The sequence below is a fragment of the Magnolia sinica genome, chromosome 6 (genome assembly GCF_029962835.1).
Source record: "Magnolia sinica isolate HGM2019 chromosome 6, MsV1, whole genome shotgun sequence".
Lineage (NCBI taxonomy): Eukaryota > Viridiplantae > Streptophyta > Magnoliopsida > Magnoliales > Magnoliaceae > Magnolia > Magnolia sinica.
In genome coordinates this window covers 88,306,488-88,333,450 of record NC_080578.1, presented here as the reverse complement: position 1 = coordinate 88,333,450, position 26,963 = coordinate 88,306,488, and the positions used below count along the sequence as shown (strand labels likewise).

Here is a 26,963-nt window from a genome sequence, read left to right as displayed (position 1 = left end):
ACTTGCTTAGTATATCACAAATATGTGATAATAACCATAATGTTCGGTTTTCTAATCAAAGCTGTGAAATACTAAACAATAAGGGTTCTGTAATATTAACTAGACATAGAACGTCTGAAAATTGCTATATTATTAGTGAATCCAGCTCATCTAATCAAACATGTTACATGGTCCATACAGACGAGACTGATTTATGGCACAAACGTCTTGGACATGTACATTATCAAAATTTATATCGATTGAGCAAACGAGAACTTGTAAGAGGTTTACCTAAACTTCAGAAATTAGATAAAATATGTGGTAAGTGCCAGATAGGCAAACAAACAAAGAACTCACACAAAAAGGTGAATTCAAATACCACATCAAGACCACTCGAACTTCTCCACATGGATCTGATAGGACCTACCAGAACGGAAAGTCGTGGTGGGAAAAAGTATATCCTGGTAATAGTTGATGACTTTACCAGTTATACGTGGGTAGTCTTCTTAAGGGACAAATTTGAAACCCTTGAAGAAGTAAGAAAATTTCTCAAAAGGATTCAAACTGAAAACTCTTCTCAAATCAGTAAAATTCGTAGTGATCATGGATCTGAATTTGAGAATAGCAATTTTGAGAAGTTCTGTTCCGACCAAGGAATATTACATGAATTCTCTGCTCCTAAAACTCCACAACAAAATGGAATTGTTGAAAGAAAGAATAGGGTGCTTCAAGAAATGGCTAATGTCATATTGAATAGCATGAAGCTCTCTAAAAATCTTTGGGCTGAAGCAGTCAACACAGCTTGCTATATTATTAACCGAGTTTACACTAGCAAAGATAAAAATAAAACGGCTTATGAATTGTGGTTCAATAGAAAGCCTACTGTTAAATACTTTCGAGTTTTTGGCAGCAAATGCTATATTTTACGTGATCGTGAAAATTTGGGAAAATTCGATACGAAGAGTGATGAAGGTATTTTTCTAGGATATTCTTTAAACAGTCGAGCTTATAGAGTTCTAAACAAAAGGACTGGTGTGATTCAAGAATCCATTAATGTTGTCATTGATGATCACTTAAACACACCAATTTCTAATTCAGATATTGATGAAGTACTAATCATTGATAAACCCGATACTTCATCAAATTAGACTGATTCTGAGTTGAGGACTGTTAAAGATCATTCAACCACACAAATTCTTGGAAACCCTCTCACTGGTGTTCGCACCCGTAGACAACTTGAGAATATATGTAATTATGTATGTTTTACATCCCAAATTGAACCATCTAATGTAAAAGAAGCTCTTGCTGATGAGAACTGGATTGTTGCGATGCAAGTTGAACTCAACCAATTCATAAGAAATGATGTTTGGTATCTCGTACCAAGACCTAAAGATAAACACATCATTGGAACAAAATGGATATTCAAAAATAAGTCTGACGAATGTGGAAATATAATTAGAAATAAGGCTAGACCAGTGGTACAAGGTTATACTCAAATTGAAGGAATCGATTTCGATGAAACCTTTGCACCAGTAGCACGTCTTGAATCTATCAGACTATTTATATCCATTGCATGTTTTAGAAAGATAAAGATCTATCAGATGGATGTGAAAAGTGCTTTTCTAAATGGCGATTTACATGAAGAAGTTTATGTTGAACAGCCAATGGGATTTGAAGATTCCAGAAATACTGATCATGTATATCGGCTTAAAAAGGCACTTCATGGTTTAAAACAAGCACCTAGGGCATGGTATGAGAAACTAACAAAATTTCTTTTAAGTCATGATTTTCAAATGGGATCTGTTGATAAAACTCTGTTTGTTAAAAAACATAATGATCATATCTTAATGGTACAGATTTATGTTGATGATATCATTTATGGATCAACTTGACTACTGAGTTTGCAGATTTGATGAAATCACAGTTCGAAATGAGCATGGTTGGGGAATTGACTTATTTCCTTGGATTGCAAGTAAAGCAACAATCTGAAGGAATATTCATTTCTCAATCTAAGTATGCTTTGAATCTAATCAAGAGATTTGGAGAATGGCAAAAATTTCGATACTCCTATGAGTACTACCCTAAAACTATCAAAGGACTCTAATGGTAAAAATGTTGACTCAAAACTTTATCGGAGTATGATTGGTAGTTTGTTATATTTAAGTACGAAGACCTGATATTTCTCTAAGTGTTGGTATTTGCGCAAGATATCAATCTGATCCAAAAGAATCTCACTTGATTGTTGTCAAGCGAATTATTAGATATGTCGCAAGTACTGTAAATCTTGGTCTCTGGTATCCTCATGAAACCAATGTCCAATTAGCTGGGTACTCGGATGCTGACTGGGCTGGTAATCTAGATGATAGAAAATCAACCAGTGGTGGTTGTTTTTTTATTGGAAATTGTCTAGTTTCCTGGTTTAGTAAGAAACAAAATTCTATATCACTTTCAACAGCTGAAGCTGAGTATATCGCAGCTGGTAATGCATGTACACAGCTTGTTTGGATGCAACGAATGCTAAGTGATTATGGAATTAAATAGGATTCTATGTTATTACATTGTGATAATTCCAGTGCGATAAATATTTCAAAAAATCCTATTCAGCATTCTCGTACTAAGCATATTGACATTAGATTTCATTATATAAGGGAATTAGTAGAAGAAAAAGTTATATCTCTAGAATATATTCCTACTGAAGATCAACGAGCTGACATTTTCACAAAACCTCTTGATAAAAGCAGGTTCAAAAAGATGAAATTTGATCTTGGCATGTGCATTTTAAATTGATAATTTATGCCTTCTTGTATAATATTGTATATATTTGCTAGATTGAATTTCAATTTTTGTTTAAATTGCAAGAAATTTTGATTTTTGGGGTTTGTACGACCAGTCATACTACGACCGGTCGTAGATACCCACGATCAGTCGTGGAACACGAGTTTCACTTAAATTGGGGATTTTTTTACCTTCTTCCTCATTTCTTCTTTCTTCTCCTTGGAGCCGAACTTCGACTCGTCGAACCCATCCTTCAAATCCTTCAAGGTTAGTGTTTTAAATCCTCTTTTTCTTGCATATTTGTGTCAAGATTGTTTCCTTTTCTCTCTTGAAGCTTTCTATTTTGAAAATCATTGAGATTTGGGGTTTAGATTTTGAAAAATCTGTTTTGAGCAAACCCACTTCTCAATCCTTTGTAACTTCCTATTCTCTTGAAATCCTTGTTGCAAATGGCTTCTAGAGGTAGAAAAACTACTTCACGTGGTCCTTCTTCTTCCTCCAGATCGACCGCTATCTCTAAGCGTCATCTTCTTGTTCCTAATGATGATCCATCATATGTTAGGGACATTAGATCTCATAATGTTATCGTTGAACATCCTGTTGATGTCAATCATATTGCACCTTTTGACATCCTTCCTATACTTAAAGTTGTAGGTTAGGTTAACTTATTGCATTGGGGTGGGCCGCATACCGGTCCATTGCCCAATCCATGTTTACATGTATTAGTGCATTTTCACAGGATAATTTAACTTTTCAAATTTCTACTAGAGAAGGGCCATTTGACGTTGATCGTCATTTAATTTCAGCCCTTAGGGAAATTCCTGTGAATGATGAGGGTATTCCTATTCATAATTTAACTGATAAACCCTCAATGGCTAAAAAACGCATGCTCACTAGAGACTTGTGCAATATGGATGTTCAATGGACTCAAAAAGGGAATGCGCTCCCCGCAAGGTATTTGTTACCCAAATACAGAATTCTCCACAGAATCTTTATGTCTGATCTGTATCCTCGTTCGGGTAATAAATCTGACTTGACTTCGTTTATGGTTCGTGTTATCCATGCTATCTCAAATGGTACTCAGATTTATTTGCCATCCTTAATCTGTCATTTCATTATTCAGTTTCGACTCCATCCTGGTCATAGTGACATTCCATTTACCTATTTTATGATTGTATTGGCTACTCATATGTTAGTCGATATGCCTGTTGATGAAGCACCTATCCATCATCTGATCTTCAACAATACAAATATTAATAAGATGAAGTTGGATCTGCTTCCTGAACAAGGTGGTGGTGGTGATGGTGGTCATGAAGAAGCTGGTGTTGATATTAATATGGATGACATTTTTGAGGAACTAGATTCTGACTCAGCTATTGATCCAGATTTTGTACCATCTGATGTTGATGCACGTCTTAGTGCATTAGAGGGTAAAGTTGAGGATATTGATGTTAAGTTGGAAAACATGTCTGTTGCTCATGATTTGCAATTCAAATACATGCGCAAATATCTAAGGCGCTTGAATAAAGGCATGCACCAACTTGATCCCTCTATTCCTGCTCCGTCATCAAGTTCTAGTTCTGACTAGTTTTTATGAGACTTCTGGTCTGTAATAACTTTATTACTTAGCACTTGTTTGCTTGAGTTTGAGTTGGATTTTATGATGGATATTTGTTCTTGATGTAATATTTATTCTGGATATATGTGATGCTATCTTGACTATCTCTCTGACTCTTTTGCTATACTCTCTTACTTCCTCATGTTTCCTCTCATGACTTCCTTTATTTAGTTCTCCTTTGTCATATTGTGACAAAAAGGGGGAGAATGGTTTGATCTTAATGTGATTATGAGAGGAGCAGCATTGGTTATGTTACTCAGGGGGAGTGGGGAGTCAAGGGGAGTATATGTTTGATCTGGAATATATGTTTGATCTTGTTGAATGAAACTGGTTGAATGTTGAATATTGAATATTGATTTGCAGGTATTAACCAGTTATTTTACTTTTGTTTGGTTATGTATTTTGTCACTAATTTGACAAAGGGGGAGATTGTAAGTGCTATAGTTTTTATCCCTATCTGTTGTCAAATTTGTGATGACAAAATCACTGTTATGTTATATATAACTTGCTTAAGTGAAGCTCTTTCAAAGATCAACATTCATGAACAAGCTAAGCTCACAACAAGCAAAGCTCACAAGTACAAGGATCAATCTTGAATGAAAGAACTGCTCACAAGACAAGACTCAAGCTGCAAGACTTCAAGAAGAGTTCAAGGCAGTTTGTATACTTTCAAGATTGAGCTACATCAAGGTTTGATCTACATCAAGATTACAAGGCTCATACTTCAAGGTCACTTGTTCCTAATGTTTCAATGTCCATACTTCATGATTGAGGTTTGATTGACCATAGGTTGACCTTAGAAGTAGGTCATTTCAGATACATAAACCGAATGTTTATTTTACATGTGATTGGTCTGTTCTTCGACTAGTCCTAGGTCTTCTTCGACTAGTCCTAGACTTGCTTCGACCAGTCTAAGATATTCCTCGACCAATCGTGAGTTTGTTACAAATTCCGGATAAAATCTGTTAGCCTTCAACTAGTCCAGGAATCTATTCGACCAGTCGTAGGAACAGTGTCGACTGATCTTCGACCAGTCATAAAACCTTCGACTCGAAGTCCAGCGATGGTTTACAGGACCTACGACCAGTCGAAGGAAACCTACGACCAGTCGTAGAACGGTCAAAGCATATCCCGCCGGTTTTTTCAAATATCTGTTATGGCTTCGACTAGTCGAAGAGCACTCTAGACCAGTCGAAGACCCGATCTTCTCACTTATAAATAGTGCATGAATCTCAGAAGAAATCATCGATTTAATTAATTCTTTCAAGCCAATCTTCGTCGAACTTCTGAGAGATAATTCTGTGCTCCATCTAAGCTAAGTGTGCTTATTTAATATTCTTCTTTCCTTAGCTTTATTTTAATTGATTTTGTTTCTGCTATTCCAATCTGATTTGAAAGAGGAATTGTTATTCCCTTTCTTTGGAATCAAAATCAATTAAGGCAAGCCCTGTTTGGTTTAATTTAAAATCTATTAGAACTAGAACCATTGTAATCGAGTACTGGACATTGAACGTGGACATTCAATCATCTACTTTGATTTGGTTCTACCGGGCTGCTACAACGAAGAAGATATTCAGGTATTTTACATATTGTAAATCCCTTCCTATTTTGGTTTCTTTCAAGATTTGCCAGAAAAATCTTGTTATATTGGTTATCTGAGGAGAGCCAGGAAACTCGTAAGTGGGGGTTTTTTTAATTGTGTAAGCCCACATACAAAGACACAATTGTAAGGGTTTTGGGTGAACTTGGGAAAACCTATTTTTAGTGAACGCTAATATCCCCTGTGTGAGGATATTAGGAGAGGAGTAGCTTTTTGTGTGGCTGTTGTTTAACAGTTGGTGGACACACAGGCGAACCACTATAAACCCTTGTGTTGTGGTTGATTATTTTATACTTCTTATTTTTAATTATTCTTTTGTGGGTTGTATGTATGGTGGTGAATGTTGTAATCATTTAATTCAAGCTTTGTGAGAATGTTGTAATAGTTTAGAATTTATTTTCAGCTATTCCTTTATCAGCTTGAATTTCAATTTCATTTGAAAGTTGTTCCAGCAAGGTTGCCCTGCCATTTTTATGGTGTATGGCTGTCCCTAGAACAATACATTTTTTATTACAAGTTATTTCAATTCAGTTTATATTTATTTTTGTATTCCTCTTCGATTTGAGACTTGATACAAAGATCTTTCTAGAAATAAGGTTGTCCTACCATAAACTCTGTTTTTGGTGTAAGGTTGTCCTTAGAACAACGTTTGTATCAACCTCTCAAGATCTGAATTTTGAGGTCATTTTAATTTACTGCATTGTTATTCACTTTGGCTATCATATTCTTTATTATTCCACTGTTATAAGTTTTTATTTGGCATTGTCCTATTCACCCCCCCTCTAGGACATATAGCTTGGCCTTTTCAATGTCCTTAATCTTCCGCGAAGTAGTGTCAAGGTTAGTTATTTCATTACTTGACTATTGCGAGTGTGCCTGAGGGCTGTCCCTGGTTGAATTTTTTTCTGAGGGGAGGCTAAGATTTTTGTTTCTAAGTTCATACGACTGTCTTGATGTTTCTCAAGGGGTCCTATGTGTTTTGGTTTCTACATTTTCTCACCCTAGCTACTTTCTAAGGGAAATCTCTATGTTTGTCCTAGGTCATTTACCTAAGGGTTTTGTAAACTTAGATCCTACAGCTAGGCTATCTCAGACTCCGCTCTAATACCAACTTGTAACGCCCCGATTTCTAAAACCTGAGTATGAGACTCGTTTTCAGAAATCCAGGAGTTTATAAATCGGAGAAACAACGGAATATAAACTCAGAGTGCAATAACCAAAAGAAGCATGTATATTCATGAGAGCCCAATATTTGACCTGCTCAACTAGGGGTCTTAGTTACAAAGTTCCCAAAATTTTCCAAAATATCAAACTACTGAAGTTAAAATCTCAAGCTACTAATTAACACCAAAAAATGGTGTTGCGTCCTGATGCGGCTCATCCTCATAATACTCCTCTTACTCCATGGTGGCATCATCAAGGCTGGCACCGACGCCCTCTACATCCGTCCCTGCATGTTCTGTACGGTTGGATAGTCGATGGATGAGTGGCTAGCTCAGTGTGAATTCTCCTCAAGATTACACATTTCTGCCTTAGCAAACATAGTTAACAGTAATCCAAAATAGGCAATATGCAGTCTTATTAGATGCATGGATGCATAAATACACATCGGCCTGGGGATACACATCCAGCCGGACTTGGGCTTGTCACCCATGCAATCATTGACCTGGGAATGATCATCCAGTCGGATAGGGGTCGATAGTCGATGGTCTAGGAGCTAGGGAAACGATACCCCAACAACTCTGAAGCACATGCTACAGCATCCAGAATAGCCATCCGTCATCGCCAATATGCTATGAATGCATGATTAATCAGCCGTTATTAATCCAGTTACAATCAGCCAATTTAAGTAACTCAATGGTCACTAGGGGGGCTCGTCACCCAGCATAGGCCGACAGCTCAAGCATAATGTCCCATTACCACCATCCTCGGCTCAAGAGATTCCCCACCTTGGGATGTCTTGATAGGATACCTTTGATCAAAATGACACTAGTCCAAGGGTCCCATCTCCCCACATATTTTGTCTAATTACATTCCCAAGTGTGGCTTGCATGTAATTATGGAATCTTCCATGTGTAGCATCAAAAGGTTATACAACGAGGTAATCATATTAGCATGTGACAACATATGAAAATAAAACATGTAAGGAAGCATCATGAGTTAATAACTACAAATGATAAGCTACCAAGTCATTGTTCAAGGGTTAGCATATGCGCTTATCATATAGTGGAAGCAAGTATCACAATAGTGGTAATCTAGTACAAACTAGGTTTAGCTAATTTAAAAATGGAAAGCCCAGGGGGAAAGTCATCACTTGTATGGTAGTGTTCTCGAACTTGGCCCGAGCCTTCTTGTGGTCCAAGGTTGCTTGAGGAATTTCCTTAAATTATGGTTCATATTTGTCAGGCATTTCTCTGGCTTTGTACAAAAGTTCAAAAGGGGTAATGATCTCTACTGTTGGACCCCACAAGGCCCATCATGTTTTTTTTTTCATACAAGCCGCTCATGAGGTCACAAGGATTTGGACCAGGGAAAATAATTAATTATCACGTTGATCCCAAAACTTCTGTGACCTGAAAGGTTTCAATGCTGGACATTTAATCTCCACTATGCACTACAGTCCTCCTGATGGATCTGTTTTATTTTTTCCTCAAACCTTAAGGCAATATAAGTATCGGTGTGGAGCCACTATCCAGTTATTTGGATGGTGAGGATTACAATGTATACATCATGGTGGTCCATCAATGGGCGAATGGTTTGGATCTAACACAAACATTATGTACGGGGCCTCATAGGCTGCTGGTGACATACAACAGTTATGTAACTGGCGTGAGGTATGCCCGCCAAACACACCCACCGTTCAATGTTGTGGATATTTTCATATATCATGGTGGGGTCCACTGCACAGATGGTTGGTTTGGATGAATCACCCATATCAGGGTGGGGTCCACATACATGGCCAACTGCCATAAATACGAGCTCGACAAGTGGATAGATGGCTAGGATGGAGTACGTCCATCAGTGGAGCTCCTCCCACGTGGTGTGGCCATCATGGAATATATAAATATTATATGTACGGGCATATGCTCCTATTGGGTCCTACATGGATGTGGGACCCCATAATATTTTATTATATGCTACATGCACTGGATGGTATTGCAGCTAGTCACAATAGGTGGGTCCCACGTAGGGCCACCTCATATATACAATACATGTATATATTATAACAACGTGGGTTCCACATGGGTGTGGGGCCCACATATTATTTTATTATATGTTATATGTAATGGAGAGAGACTCCATATAATCACAACAGGTGGGTCCCACGTGGGGCCCACCATAACCTATATAACATTATATATGCATACTATTTTCTTATTATATTATTATATGTTGTTTATGATTACCATTATTTTATTATTTTTTTTCTCAACATGTAAGGCAAACTACCCAGGGCCAGACGTCCTTTGATGGACGGCCTAGGTGATCCACGTCACCAAGGTGGGGCCACATACATGGCCCACCAATCGTGGTAGGGTGAGGTCCACCTGCTGACGTAGGGTGCGGCCTACCAGCACTTGCACAGAGCCCATAATTCGAGCATTCCATAGGTTTTGGGTGAGGCCCACCGTCATTTTGGTGAAGCCTACATGCAATACAGCTCCCCTGCAACGTGCTTTGGGCTGTCCCCCAGCAACTGACATGAAACAACCTCTGTTGCAGGCTATTTTGGAGGCCGCTCCCGCCTTATTTTTTAGCTCAAACATGGCCCATTTCCTGGCCGTTTTACGCTCACATCGACGCCTAAATGGTGGCATGGTGGTTGCCATCTCTTTTAGCCAAGAAAACGGCCGAAGCTGGGCATTTTCTCTCTAGTTTCTGGTCTGATTTTTGGGACTGCAGCAGCTTAACAGAGTCCATTTGTAGGCCGTCCCAGGACCGAGCTTCAGTCCCCCAGCTAAAGGCCATTCCCACACCATTGTTTGGCTCCAAATAAAGCCTGCACTCAGGTCTGTTTTTTGTCTTAAAACGCAAGGCATGTTTATCTTCAAAACAGAGCTTGTTTCTGGCTTCATGAATAGTCCATGGTGATGGGTGTTTTTCAGCCATGAACAGGTGTGGGTGAAGTGTGATGGGGCCCTGGTTTTGGGTTTATCTTTAGAGAGAAAAGGAATGGAAAAGAAGGTCTCACCTCCAACAGATGGGTCCGACCCGAACTTGGGCTGACACGCACACACCCACCACCCTCACCTACTTCTTCTCTTTCTCTTCTTTCTCTCTCAAATGGTGTTTTTGTGGTCCCACACTGACTCGGCTCGGTCGGGTTTTCATGGACTGAATTAGGGCAATGTGCTCCAAGCTCACCAAGGATGCTCTCGTTCTCTCTGTTTTCTCCCTCTCCCTATTTTCTCTCTCTTTTCTCACTTTGTTTCCTTCCTTTTAGTGAGGGAGCTAAAGGGCATAAATGCTCTTTTTATAGGTAAAGGATGGGGACCTCCGATGGCTGTGTCAGCCTTTCGCCGCCGGAAATGGAGACCTTCGATGGCTGTGTCAGCCTTTAAGGTTTTCTCAGCCATTGTCGATTATGAGGGGACTCTCCCCAGCTAGTTCGGTGTAGACCTCACTCCTCTGGATAGGGGGCGGTGGCTTGCCTCTCACGCCACCGAATGGTTCCTCTCTCTTGATCCTATCCGCTAGTGAAGGGAATGGACGGTTGGGATACAAATCCCCAGTCCCTATGCGTGGGGCCGGATCGCTATACCGTTTTGGCCGGGCGGACCCCATGAGGAAGATGGATGGCTTGGATCGTCCGAAAAATAGCTATGGTGGCCCACTTAAAGCTCAAAGGCCAACGTTTTCAAATAGGGTGTTGGCGGGAATGGTTTTGAGAACTTTGTATTTGAGTTCGATCAAACACTATTTGACCACAAGTGGTCATCCAACGCTCATCGTGTACTAGTGTTTGGGGTGTATATGCACCTAGCTTTGGGGGCTCATCATGCCCCTGGTACTTGATCTGCCTCGTTCAACTATCTTGGGGACTGGTCATAAGGGTCCCGGCCCAGTTTGGGGCGGGGCGGAGGCCCAGGTGGGTCGTATCATGCCTTCTAGGACTGACTTTGGACCGAATGATGTGATCAATTGTTCAAGGGAGTTTGATACTTGTTTTCAATAGTTAAATATGTGTCTTCAAGGCAGAGATACCCTGTTGGCTATCCGCTGACTCTCGGGGATTTAGTCCTTGAAATAATGCCAACACAAGTTGTCTTAAAAATTGATCTGGCTTAGATCATTCGATCATGCTTACCTCTTTGATTGGTGTGGAGCGTAAGTTGAGTCTCCCGAGTCGTGGCGGATGGTCTCAATGCTGCTTGGGAAATCCTGCCCTGGGCGTGTAAGTTAAGTAGTTAGGTTGGCGGGTCCCAAGTTTTAATAATTGTGGGTTTAAAAGGTAACACCCGAGTATCAGAGGTACGGGGTGTTACAAGCGTATCTACTACGCTCATCCTATGAACATGTTGTTCCTTGACAGCTCAACATTTTGTACCATAAAGCATGGCTGGTCTCATAACTATCCTATAAAAAAATCCCTTGTTAATTCATTTTCCTGATTGCATGGTTACACATTTTTTGCATTTATATTTACCATGAACAGAATTTTATGAGAACACTATTTTTGAACATCATCACGTAATTGGATGGACATGTTAGCATGTTGAGATACTCTAAACTATATCGTCTGAGCTTCTACAGCAGAAAACTTCAGTTAATAAAACTTCAGTTAATAAAACTTCAATTGTAGTGTTTGATTGTCTACTATTTAAGTACTCATGTTGGATGTGTAAGCATCGCACATTGCATTTGAACATAATAAAAACAACTTACAATATAGTTGAAGTTTCATATTATGGAAATACTGAGTATCGGTGTATTGACCCACCAATAAATAATATGAAAAACCTGTGACCCAATATGACTTTTCTAGAGGGTTTCTTAGGAATGTGGGAAACCTTAGAAATGACATCAATTTCAGTGAAAAATCCACTTAAAAAACCTGAGGACATTCATTTCTCCCAAAAATGATGTTACAATTATTTCCAAGGTTGAGAAAACACATTAAATGAGAGAACCGAGATGAAATTCATGTATAATTGGAATTCAAAACAAACAACAGATGAAAATTGGAATCCTTGGTTTTCCATTTCTTGAGGATTCTAAGTTACATTTTGTTATGCATACTTTTATTTCCTTCCATCCAAACACCCTTTAAGTTAATTTCTCATGGAATATTTCTTAACCTCAAGTTGTTATTCTGTTAGTGTTCCTTTAGAAGAGAATGTTGAGTTTGGTTCTGTTAGACAGTTGTTCCATTGATTGCATCAACAAGACGTGTCATGCCCCAAACTCAGAGACTAGGCTCACAAAATTCTCGATCACCGAATCCCGTGTCGACAGCCTCCATAGTACCCCATTCTCGGCTCCCAGCGCCCATTCGCCAGGTTCCGATCCTGGGATGCTATGAGGAGGATTTTCAACATCAGTTTGATTTGTAATAAGCATAACCAAAAGTATAACCCACAAACAACAACCAAAAACTCCATCACATTTCCACTATGATAAAAAAAATTTACAAGTACAAAGCGCATAAAGGAAAATACACTAATGGTGAACAAAAAAGCTCCAAGATGATCTGTTAAGTGGTCCTACCTCAGCGTTGCTGCGGTCCAACGTCACCTGCACGCAACGGTCGTGCATAAGCTTATGAAAAGCTTAGAGGGCGGTGAAAGTGTGTGTACAATGTAATAATATAATTATGCAATATTAGAGTAATGCGGAATATGCTGATGAATCCATGAATACAATTGGTCGTACCAAGGCCATGCGATGCAAAGCATGAATGATGTCGGCCATACTAAGGCCATGCGATGCAAGGCATGAATGATGTCAGCCATACCAAGGCCATGCGATGCGAGATGCAACTCAAGCATACGAATCCTCATCTAAGTCCACATATCAATACAACTCAACTTTGAAATATAACGGGGGTCTAGTGCACTTCAAACCAGATTGTCGCCCCATCACGTGTAATAAGGTGAGTGGAAGAGACCTCACTATCCGCCTACCAACATCGGGCTCGGCTTGTCAGTAGCGGACTCATTCCTCGAGCTGCTCAAACTCAGCCTAGCTTTGTCCCCTCCACTCGGGTGGGTAAGGTCGCACCCCCTTCCAACCGATCACGACACACTGGAAAGCGCGACCTTCTGGTAATCGGCACTCAGCGCTCATGCACCCACTTGGTCTAGACGTTGGAGCAACCTCCTGGTAACATAAGGGTTTAAGGACTTTAACCCAGGGATATTTATAGCACCCCATGTAGAATAAGATTTTTGGTATCCAATCATTCCAACCACGATATACCTGTGGAAGCTAAGGTACAATCTTGGGTTGAGTCGACTCAGGTTTGTGGGACTCGGCTTAGGATCGCGTGCAAACGTTGAATAAAGATCGAAGGTTGTCGGAATTCGACCGGGAAGACCGCGGAAGCCTACGGAACGATACGGTCTAGGATATGGGTCTTACAAGACATCGACAATTTGGTAGATTACGACAATGTGCACAAGACTAGCATGTTGGAAGTCAATGTCAATTTTATCCACTTGCTTCTGTGACAATGCTTGTGATTGTCTTATACATTTGTTTCTTTTACTAGTACATCATTTTCTTGACTAAAACATTAAAGTCTTGCTTAAATATGGCCTTGCTACTAGCCTTCACGATAAATTGATACTTAGTTGCCTCAAAATATATATAGAGAAATGCTCACACACAACTAGCTGTACATCAACTAGTTGGCTTGTGGGACCCACCATAGTATTTATATCGTGACATCTCGCCAACCAGCAAGGTTGTCCCTTTATGAAAATTGGATCCCCCAAAAATCAGGTTAATCCAACTATCAGGTGGGACACACCATAGAAAACCAAGAACAACCAACTAAAAAACTCCACATTCATTTGGGATCCCATTCTCATGGTTGGACTAACTAGATCTTTGGGGCATCACACTTTCATGGTGGGACAACCTTGTTGGGGTAGCAAGATACCACACAAACAACATTGTGGCCTCCACATACCAACTAGTTAGATGTACAATCAGTTGTGTGTGTGTGTGTGTGTGTGTGTTCTTGTGTGTTTCAAGCTAAATTACATTTGAACTGTGTCAAGGTACATATGTGGCCCAAGCGGTGACCAAACTGTTTGATTTAGGTCCAGGGTGCATTCATGATGGGGCCCATCGTGTAACAGCCTAGTTCACACCGACTTATGTTGATTTACCAAATGTGTTGTGATTGCGAACACAACATTCTATGCATAGATGGAGATGGGATATTTCCATTTGTATGCAATCTATTATATCATCTCGTAGTTTTGTGCTCTTTCTTTAATTGCCATTTATTTTCTTAGAATTCCATGTTCTGTTGATGAATTTAGGACGTATTGTGACTAGGTTCTCTGTAAAAATGGCTTTTTGGCCACATGCATGGCCTTTTGATGATAAGTTTGAATTAAATTATCCTGAGAAGGTCTCTTTTTAGTGGCTAATTTTAAGGGGGGATAACCATCATACAGAGGCAATCTAGGATGTCAAGGAGATTACTCGCCATCAAAGTATAACCATGAAGGAAGAGAGACTGGGAGAGAGAAAGTAATGGCTAGAGAACCATGGAGAGAGAAAGCAAGCGCTGGGATGAAATGACAAAAATAGCCTTGGTTCAATGACTCACATTTTTAATTCAAATACCGCCTATATTGGAATTCCCTTGTACGCCCTTTCAAATCTTTAATTCGAGGACTCTCCTAAAATTTAATTGCAGAGGTAAAATCATCCAAAACTGTTATCATTATATATAAAGATTTATGCACTAACATTTTCTTCTTTTTTATGATATTTTGAAGCTCTAAATCTGGTATGTATTATTCAATTTTCTGCAACTAGTTTCATCATACACTAGCCGCATTAAAACTAAAACACTTTTTTTAGCCGTCCATTTGTTTCGTATGTATGGCCCCCCTCATGTGTGAAATGGCCTGATTTTTAGAGTATCAGATCTAAATAGCGCGCCCCACCTGCTGGAGAGAGATGATCAAGCATTAGTGGCATGGCTAACGCACACGAGTGGGCTACACAAACCAATATTTCACATATAAAAATATTGGACCTAGTATTATCTACTACATACTAGTAACATACAACCAATATTGGGGCACCATACCATAAGCTACAAGAATTTCATGTCCCCTTAAACAAGGTATCCTCCATTGATAACACACACACACACACACACACACACATATATATATATGGGAAAAAGGTACTATGTGCTCGACCTCACGATAAGCTCCCGTGAGGTCGAGCTGTGTGGGACCCACCGTGATGCGTGTCGACCATCAACACTGTGCATTTGATGGGTTCCCTTTAAATTATGGGATATCCTAAAAATCAGCCATATACGAAACTCAGATGGGCCATACCATCTAAAATCATGTGAAGACACCGTTAAAACATATAAAAGCACTTGGTGGGGCCCACCTGAAATTTGCATGCGTTTGAAACTTGGTCTGAACCCTCATCCAAGTGGGACACACATAATGGATGGGCTGGATTTGCAAACCACATCTCGGTGGGCCCAAAAAATGGTTATGAATGTTTTAATGGTGCACGGCCCCTCTCCACTTCTGTATGTGGTGTGGCCCACACAAGTCACGGATTGACTTGATTCTTGAGACCTAGGCCCATGATGGAATGGTGCATCTGACTGATGGGGTAGATGTTCGAAACGCATCACGGTGGGGCCCACACAGCTCGACCTCATGGGACGGACTCGTGAGGTCGAGCGCATAGTACCTTTTCCCTATATATATATATATATATATATATATATATATATATATATATATATATATATATATATATAAGTTTTTTATTTTCATTTACATTCGTAAATACATTCATCATCCATCCAACTATTAACAACATTTATAAAAAATAAAATATATCCAACCAACTCTAAATACTAATTTGCAACTTAAGCTACTAGGAACCGTCATGCACTGTAATGTCTTACAACAGAGCGGGTTTTGAGGAGTTACAAGTTGACCCTGACGATAGCATATAAATGAAGCGATAAAGATATAAATGATTTAAGATTAATTTAACGTTTCGAGAACTTACATCCACCTCACTCTTACTGCCAAGTAATCCTGACGAAAATGCATCCACACTACAAGAAGGGGAAAATAAAATAAAATTTGTGGTTGCACCGATACAGTCTAGTATGAACAGTTGCCTACGTACCCAATGTTTGGAAGATTGGGATCAAGCCACTACATAGTTCTTAATATTTAAATCAGAACATTTTACGCATAAGCAAAGAAAAAATTAAAACAAATCATAATAGAAATATGTGTACCTTCTGTTACGGATGAGAAGATGAAAAGCTAAAACAAATCACTAGATTAGTCAAGCAAAACTACTAAATAATTCAAGATAAAGATTTAGTCAAATAATTTTCAAAATAACCTGAAACACAATCCACATGTCCTAACCAAATTACAAAAGTATGTTCTTGACTTAAGAAAAGTTTTAAGTAAACTCCTTTAATATCATTGTTTTCGTCAGCACTCTAGGCTAAACGAGAACATCACCCACGTCGCAATCAGCCAACGTCTTCTTCCCAATGTCACCAAACACATCCGCACTGGGAACTTCAACAACATCCAATATAACTTTGATGCAATCTAGAGGGATGCCTACATTATCTCTAATCAGGCGCCCACGTGCAACAACATGACTACAAATATCTGTCAAACGACAGATTTGTTCCACCCGCAGAGTTGGAGGTGGAGGTGGAGCTGACTCATCACGATGACTTGAGGTCTCGCCAGATCAAAAAAATGCCTACAATAAATAATTTTTATTATTTTCATGGATAAAATAGTAACTATACATTATTCTTTAATTGTTAAAATACCTAAGAACCAGTAGTATTGCTAGGAGAGCGTTGCATTGGTTGAACTAGACTATTTATTTGATTCTGAACTTCAACCAAACGTTCTCCAATGTTGAATATCATGTTCTGGCACATGTCAAATTTCTCGTTCATCTTGTTTTCCATTTGCTGTTTTAATTCATTCAATGATGCTTTAACCTCAGCAATTTCGCCCTTTCCTTCTCTAATTTCATTAATGTAAGGGGTTGAAGCAATAATGGTAGTTTTTGAAATATGACCCAACCCCCTAACACGTCTTCTTTTATCAAGACCACAAACCTAAATGATAATCCATCATTATTAGTAATGCATGTATATTAATAACAGAAAAGATTCAGAAAGCTAAGTATGTCAAAGTGAAGAGAATGAATGAAAAACCTGTGCAACCAGGTCATGATTTAAATCATTATGTATACTAGCCGGGTCATTGGCAACTATTTCTTTTATTTTTTTTTCCATTGTGATGCTCAGCTCCTGTGAAGGGAGAGACCCATCGGATTTAGTATGAGTTGCCAGAAACAATTCTGTTCTCGTGATTTGAGTATTTAGATTTTATTTTTTTTGTTGTTGTAATTTACAATGAGAAATCATGTTAATTATTCTATATTCTTAAATTGGATTAAAAGAAATTAAAGTTATGTTAAAAACTTACAATCAACTTTGCCGTCCTTGCAGATCCCCATCAACCAATCATGTGAGGGAACTTCATCTCTATTTTAGATACCTTTCCCTTTTCACGACGAGACTTCACCTCTTCTGTAGATTCGTAATCAACGAATTTGACCCAATCTTCTAGCTTCACACCATTAGGACAATTTTTTTCCTGTCTGCATCATGATCATACTTATTCAAGACACAAACTCACAATCTGTTCTTCCAGTCCTTCCACATATCATTAGCATGCTTAATTATACATTTTTACGTCTCTCATTATTGTCGACATCATATTTAGCCTATGTATTTCATTACATAGGGTAATTAGTCAACAATAATTATATTATAAACATTAGAAAGTAAAACTCATGTATTTCAATGCTTACCAAAACGGTCGACCAAACATTATCCTTAATGGTTTTTTGTAGAAGCCACAAGTCTTTGTATGAAATTGGACAATGTATCCTGACCAAATTTCCTAAAAATGAGGTGAATTGATTTTTGTTATCTCCAGTAATCTCTCCAAGTAAACTGATTGAAACTTTTATCTTTGTAGTGCTTCCTGGGGTAGAACTAGAAGAAGGCCCTGCATATGACATAATTCTTTTAAAAAAAATAAGATTATTAGTCATTTAATATGTTATTATACATTATAAAGAGGTGACGCTATACACATGCATATATTTTTATAGAATTTAAAAAAAAAAAAATTTGAAAAGGAAAAATAATCTCATATAGTAATGTAATTAAATTTACTTTAACCTGATATGAAAATTGATCAGTTTCCTATCCGCTTCCGAATACGTGGGTTACTTGATTCAATTTCTACAGATGACCCTTCTTGCATATCTTCACTAGTTGGGTCATATAGATCGTCTATTAACAAAGGGCTCGAGGAACCTGCAGTCAACCTGACCTCAAACACTAGCGGATCCTCAAATGCATATGCATCTTTTGTCAGTCGCTTTGGAACATCTAATACAACATGTCAGTCATCTCTTGTCGGATCCTTGAAATAGAAGACTTGAGCCGCCTGAGATGCATGGATAAATGGCTTATCCTCTCCCTTGATATTCCTTCTAAACCTTCCTAGGTTAACAAATATCATATTTGTTTCAGGATCTATATAACATCCATTTGAAGTATCTCCGATATGCACCCAATCACAGTAGAACAATGTTATCTTGAAGGTGAAGTAGTTTAATTCAAGAATTTGTCTAATGATGCCATAGTAGGTGGTTTCCTGTTCTACCAAGTTCTTATCCCTGGCACTCGCCCTGAACATAGTTAAGGCTTACCCAGCTGTTTTTTGTTGTTAAGTTTTTTTCAGAGTCTGATGTGCAAAAAACATATCGATTTACTGAGTATGTACTGTATGATGTGGCATCATAGCTAGGACCAGCAACGATTCTCTTAAATTGTGACATTTCTTCATTCTCTAATTGTTCCCTTAACCAAGCATTGTAGTATACTTCTTTTTGTACCGACGGATTGCCCCTCCAATTTTGTCCCCTACGTGTTTGGCCATGAATATATACATTGTACTTCCTACAATTCACATATAATATAATATGAAAATTAAAATTTTACTTTACATGGTACAATCTAAAAACATTAAGGATAGAAACATAGACTTTTTTCAACATACCCCAGCTATTGAGAATTTTCAGCGTGATATTATAATACCCATCTGCGTGCTTGTTGATATTGACATTAGTAAGAAGATAACTTTTTCCTTTATTATCGATTTGGAAATTATCGGCATTATCATCACCCTCATCATAGAATATCTTTTTTACTCTCTTATGGCTTCCTAACATCTTATCAGGCATGTAGTTCATGCAGTACATCATGGACTCTTCTAGTATGTAGCATTCAGCAATACAACCCTCTGGATAAGTTTGATTCGTCACATACTTTTTGTATGTTCTCATCATCCTATACACATTAAAATTAGATATCGATATAAATAGAAAAAAATCAAAAAAAGAAAGTTGATAAATTCTGATAATTCATGTTACCTCTCAAAAGGATACATCTACTGATATCTGATAGGTCCATAAAGTTGTACTTCCTCTGCTAAGTATACCAATAGGTGTGTCATAGGAACAAAAAAAGATGGGAAAAATATTTTTCAAATACACATAATGTTTCCACTATTTTATTTTTTTATATTTTGAAGCTCTTCGCAATTAATAACTTTTGAACATATGACGTTGAAGAATCTTGACATTTCACAAATGGCGGTGTGCAATGTCTTCTTCTTTCCTAAAAAAGAGTGCATCAACAAAACTGGTAACAATTACTGCATCACAATGTGATAATTATGCGAATTGAGGGCCTTTAGCTGACAATCCTCTAAATTGACACGATGTGTCCAATTTGCACAATATCCTCTCGGGACTTTCAAATTACTCAGTGTCAAACAAAACAAGTTTCTTTCAGATGTGGACAACGTGAAAAGAGCTTTGGGTAAGAATAACTTTTCGTTCCTTTCTTTAAGCCACATAGACTTTCTTATTTTCATGGCCTGAAGATCCTGGCGGGCTTGTAAACCATCCTTAGTCTTATCTTTTGTATCCATGATTGTTACGATGAGGTTCTCGGTGACATTTTTCTCAACATGCATCACATCCAGATTGTGATGAATGGGCAAATGCTCCCAGTATGGCAAGTCAAAAAGGATTGATCTCTTCGTCCAGGCAGTAATGTTGTCCGGGTCATTCTTAGACTTTTTACTATTCTTTCCCACTTGCTTTCCAAAAATAGTTTCAATATTATTCATTTTACGTAGTACATCTGAACCTTTCATACGCTTCGGAGCCTTCCTTTTTTTCCTCTTTCCCATTGAATTTGGTTTTGTCGCTCCTAAAGTCATGACCTGATGGCAGGAATCTTCTATGTCCCATATATGTAAACTTCTTTCCATGTTTAAGCCAAACCGATTCCATCTCCTCACTACAAATAGGGCATGCGTACTTTCCTCCTATCCTACAACCAGAAAGATGTCTATATGCTGGAAAATCGTGTATTGCCCATAATAAAATTGCCCTCATTGTGAACATATTCTTACTGTGTGAGTCATATGTCACAGATCCTTCCCACAATTCAAGCAACTTTGCAATCAACGGTTGCAAGTAAACGTCAATGTCATGTCTTGGACCATTTTTTCTGGGGATCAAAAGTGTTAACATGATAAACTCCTTCCACATGCATAAATGAGGTGGGAGATTATACGTAATAATCATAACAGGCTAGCAACTATATGAATTGCTCATATTACCAAAAGGATTGAATCCATCCGTTGCAAGTCCCAGACGAACGTTTCATGGCTAGCAACAAAATCAGCATACTTTTCATCTACAATATTCCACATAGACGAATCCACAGGATGACGGATGCAAATATCATCTTGAGCCGAATTTGAATGTCATATCATATTCTCTGCAATCTCTGGTATATTGTAGAGTCTTTTTAACCTCGGCGTTAATGGGAAGTACCTTAGCACCTTACAAGGTACACGTGGGGCGGTTGACCTTACAACACTATTAAATTTTCATCTGTTTGTTCCACATTTTGGACAACATTGCTTATCAACATGGTCCTTCCAATACAAAATACAATCATTAGGGCATGCATGTGTTGTCTCATAGTTCATACCCAATGAACTGATCAGCCTCTTTGCATTATAAGTACTATCTAGCAAAGAGTTCTCTTTCAGAAAATTTTTCTTGAGCAAGTTTAACAACTCTGTAAAGCTATTGTCTAAACAACGAAACCTAGCCTTCATACTCAACGACTCCACTGTTATAGATAACTTTGTATGCTCGGGTTTACACGATGGATATAGGGGTTGTTTTGCATCCTCCATTAACTTCCTATACCGAGCCTCATCACCTAAGTCATCATGAAGTTCAATATCATCTTCATTATTAACCTCATCCATACATGCATCTAACTCATCGGGTTGAAAACGACCGAAAGCATCATTCACCAAATCGACCATTTTGGGCAACACATCTTCGTTACAATTATCGATAGATGTACTCACACTTGTTTCGAGACATTCCCCATGAAGAAACCATGTCGTGTACGTTTGATCTATGCCATTAAAAACTAAGTGTTCGGAAATGGTTTCTAATGTCATCTTCCCATGTATATTACAACACTTGGCACAAGGACAGCTGTGCCAGTCATCCCCATTTGAATTTTGTTTCACGCACTTTAGAAATATTGCAACACCTTCCATGCATTCAACAATTAACCTTCCTGCCCTCATTCAATTCTTGTATGGTGTCATGGAAGCCATCTCTAGTAACACGTACATGATGTGTTTAAGTTAGATTACAAATGAGTATGTCTATCTAATTGACTAAATCAATCGCCCATCCATGACCAGATTGATTGTAACGCTTCCATTTTCAAATTTAAATGCCTACACCAAAATTCCGATAGCATCTCCCCATGTCTCTCTAGATATATTGATCTTGTATTTGATTCCCACGTCAGGTATCGACACAAAGTGAGGATATTTGACAATGAAAATAAATGCAAGAAATATATCCAGAGAGAAAAAGAGAGATGATGCATAGAAAAGGCAAGTGCATTTGAATTGCTAAAATTAAAGCATTACATTCTATCCGGTCCTGAACTGTCCAAACAGGGACAATTTAAGGATTTTTATGCACCAAGGAGCACATTATATCTATGCCTGGCCACATAAAAATCCTCAAATGGGTAACTGATTGTCCTAATCTATATACAATCATATCAAAATTTGTAATCTAAATGAACATAATTCAAAATACAACTCATTTCTAAATGTAGAATAAAAGCAAATAACCATATAGATGCATATGTTGATAACAACACATTTCTAAATAGAACTCTACAAAATACATTATAGATACCATAAACAAGACAAACCAAAGAATTGGTAACCTGAGTTGTTTTCCTGCAACCAGTCTCACCAAATACCAGCACCACCATTTCTCCATACATAAACAGATAAACAAAACTTAGAGCATGACATTGAATAACATTGAATCCTCCTTTCACTAGTAGTAACAAAAAGAAAATGCTCAATCCAAGTGTAACAGGTTTATCCTCCTTTCTTTTTATTAAGCATGGTGATGGTGATATTCTTTTCTAACAGATGGGTGTAATCTCTCATGGATGGTGTGGACATACATGAAAGTAGACATGATTATGGGAAACAACATTTAGTCTCTGCCTTTCTTATGCATGCGCCCTTTTTTTCTAGTTTTTTTTTTTTTTGCCATCAGAATAGTGCCAAAAATAGTAATCAATTACCATTAGTACAAAATAGGAGTGCAAACATAAACACTGCAACATCAAAAAAATGCCCATTAATCAAAGGTTAAGATCTTTTAATTAATATGATTTTGAATAATAACCTACCCATAATAGGTACTGCAATTTGGGCAGATTAATTTCAGTTATTACATACCATGTGCACTTGCATATCAACTCTGGCATTCCTCATAAATTTGCTTTATGCAGAGATTCTTTACACCATATCATGATAAGACTACCCTATCAAATCTCCAAAATGGATACTTTACCCCATATTATTCCCCTCATACAAAAGTAGCAATGAGATGAAAATAGATGTAATCGTATGATAAAAACTACAAGAGTTTTTACACCAGATCATTCCCCTCATACAAAACTACAAGAGTTTCAATACCAGGTCATGAGTTCAGGCACTCATTCTGATGAGTTAAGCAAACACATCAACATATAAATATGAAAAGGGGCAATGTGCACATGTGGAAAAACGCCTCCCATTCCAAATCGAGGGGGTTCCAAATCCACATCTTATTGGCAAGGATGATATACAGGCACTTAGAAATTGCATGTGGCAGTCAAGCCAAATTAAACTATCCAAAAATTATGCTTATTTGATTATCTGACCATCAAGTTGGTAGAGATTTATTGGACAGCAAATGAAAAAAATTAAATCCAGTGGTCCTATTTTAAGAAGCAAAAGTTTCCACGAATCAGAGATCAAGATTGTTCAACCAATCTGATTTTAGGATTGTGACTTAGCAAACAGTGGCTTCCACAATTTAGCCTGTTTAATTCGAGTTAATGTATGCCACTTGTGTACAATTTCTTAGTGCCTGGGTATGAAGCACCATACACAGCCTAGGTATTATATAATGATTTTTTCATATAAATGCCTATCCTTTAGTTGATTTTCCAAAAACTATCTACTTTAAAAATTCGTCAAAATAAACACTACTAAAGCAATGGATTGTTAATCCATTGTATGAGTTATTCATACTGAGGGTTTAAATCTCTCTCCCTCCATTGCCTCTAATCACTTGAGATTTATCTTTCGAATTTGAAAAAATCTCTGAGTCTTAAGTAGTTAAAAATAAAAAATCAAGCAATGGAAAACTTCTGATTCCTCACATCTAAGATTACATCTGAAAAGGGAAACAAAGAACTTTTTAGACATATGGTTTTAAAAATAAATAGTAACTTTGACTTTGACCGACTAGGAATTAACCAAAATGGACATTAGCAGCTGAAAAGACAATTTTCCCCCATTTTAACATAACATATTACTTCCACCTTATGGAACATTTTGTGGTTGATGTTTCTATGACATCCACAATGTCCTTTCATTTTAGCACAAATTTTAGTTCACGAGACAAAATGAGGCAAGTTCAAAAATCAGGTCAGTACGTTCGTTAATATAGGGTACAATTGTAACCTATGGACAGCCGACGATCTGGCTCAGGTATAGTCGTGGCTGCCTGATGACGGGCCTGATTGCTTACCAAATGGTCCTCAATGCAAGACTTACGGTGGCTTTCATGGAACAGATTTCCTGCCAAAGGGGCATGTTGGCGGGAAAGATGGTGCTGGACAGAAAGTATGTGTACTTATAGTTGTACGCAATTAGTTCTTTTAAATAATAAAGAAATGAGTTGGCCCACAGGAAAATTCAAAGGATGCTTCCGTCACAACAGTAATTTCCACGTTCGTGATTCAATGAAGGCCTGTCATGTGAGGAAGTAGAATGGCTGGGATGTTAGAGATCCAGGCCATTCATCAGATAAGGCAACTGCCAACCTGCCAGGGGACTTAAAATAATGTTGGTTAAGCTTGTAAGAGAAAAATGGTCGGTTAGTAAAAGAACTCCGATGCAAATTCAAGGTACAATTGTGGCTCACTTCGGCTACTGTAATATCCTGATTTTTTGGTACACACCAGATGCATTTAGGGCGTGCTTGATTTTCGGGTGAAATGGTAAATGCAGCGTAAAAAAGTAATAATTACTCCCCCCTACATTTACAACTTACCTGATTTGACTACTTACTTTTTGACACGAAAACAAGAATATTACAAAGTATCTGTGGGTCCCACTGTGATGCATTTCACTTATCTACACCGTTCATCCATTATTCCAGTTGAATTCATAGCATGAGTAAAAAATTGAGGCATATCCAATACTAAATTGGATCACATCATACAAAAAAGGGAATTGAATACTTACCGTTAAAAACTTTGTACTGTTTCTTTTGGCGTGGGCTACTTGAGTGTTGGATCCGCTTCATTTTTTATCTCATGGTTGAAAATATTGTAATAAAACAGACTAACAGAATGGATATATCATTCGCATTACCTTGCAGTTAAAAAATTAAAATTACATCTTTTGAACTAATTTCAAAGGCACAAATTCCCATGAATTTTCAAACGCAGAGAAATTGTAATAATTACTATTTCCCAGATATTTCCCATTTCTTTGAAAAACAAACAGCCCTGAGATTTTAGGCATTTACATTGTTCCATATGGGGTGGCCCACCTGAGTTTTGGGATCAAGACCGAATATGGGGTGGCGTACTTGATGGATGGGGTGGATCTCATGCAAATAAAGCCATTCTGGTGCAACCTGGTTATTGAGTCAATCAGATCTTGACAGCCCAATCACAAAGAAATATACAAGAACACACCCATAAGAAAATTTGATTGGAGATGGAGAAATAACTTTATTTATGTAAAACTTCTTTTCCTACAATACTAAAGAAAAATCACAACTCAAAAAATGTGGAATGCCTACCTCCAACACCGCCCCCTTTCTATAGACTCTAAAAGCAATTCCAATGAAAATCACTCAATTATTAGATCGATTTTAAATCAATCTATAATTTATTTAAGAAAATAATAATCCAACTAATAAAGATTTGGCCTAGCAAAAATAAATATGCTAAATACCCAAAATCTTTAATCATAATTCAACATCAGCTTAGAAATGGCAAATGTGATCTCTAACATTTAGGCCCCAAGTCTTGCAACAAACAATTCAAAATCAGAAAATGCTGGGCACTAGGGTGGGCCGGATGCCTATGTTATGCTCCTCCTACATTACTAGTAAGCACACCGCAGATATGGTATGCCTAAGCAAGTTATGCTTGCATTTTTCAAACTTAAAACCCTTTCGAATCATAGGGGTTCCAAATCCAGGGGGTTTAGGGCTGGTACTGGGAGAGAGAGAGATTGAGAGAGAACCACCACTATCAATCGATTGAGAGAGAGAGAGAGAGAGAGAGAGAGAGAGAGAATTACCTCAATGTTCGTGAAGAGATCGACAGGAAGAGAGAGGTGGGAGAGATCTGTAGGGTAGGCGCTGGGAGAGGGACAGATGGAGAGGAGAGCGGATGAGAGGGAGAGAGAAATAGAGATCATTTTAGGGCCGGCACTGGGAGAGGGACAGACGGAGAGGAGAGCAGATGAGAGGGAGAGAGAAACAGAGATCGTTTTAGGGCCAGCAAAATAAAGTGAGAGGAATAGTTGGCTAACATCAGCAAGTTCTATATATGGGTCCCATCATGAGGTATGTGTTATATCCAAACCATCCATCCAACTGGCAAGCTCGTCATAAGGCTTGAGATAAAAAATAAGACAGATCTAACTATCAAGTGGACGACACTGAAAAAAGCAGTGGAGGATTGAACATCTACCATTGAAACCCTTTTGGGGGCCATAAAAGTTTTGGATCAAGCTGATCATTGTTTTTTCCCTTCATCAGGGCATGTATGATCTAATCAACAGATTAGATGTCAAATAAACAGTACAGTGGGCCTTAAGAGGATTTTAATGGTGGATATCAAATCAATATTGTTTTCCTATGATGTGGTCCACCTTAGGTTTATATCCCTATCATTTTTTTGATCAAGCCCTAAAATGATCTGTAAAAATGGATGAACATAATGGATGAAATACATACATCATGGTGGGGCCCATATAGCAC

General features: G+C 38.1%; 1 long non-coding RNA gene across 1 annotated transcript in view; it reads right to left on the bottom strand.

The window, feature by feature from the left end:
• Positions 1–26,438, bottom strand: part of LOC131250109 (uncharacterized) — a 40,395-nt gene extending 13,957 nt beyond the window's left edge. Inside the window, exons 1-2 of the long non-coding RNA XR_009173067.1 lie at positions 26,279–26,438; positions 16,206–16,254 (exon numbers count right to left, since the gene is read on the bottom strand). This is a non-coding gene — a long non-coding RNA (uncharacterized LOC131250109). The remainder of the gene's footprint in view (positions 1–16,205; positions 16,255–26,278) is intronic.
• Between the last annotated feature and the right edge of the window lie 525 nt (positions 26,439–26,963).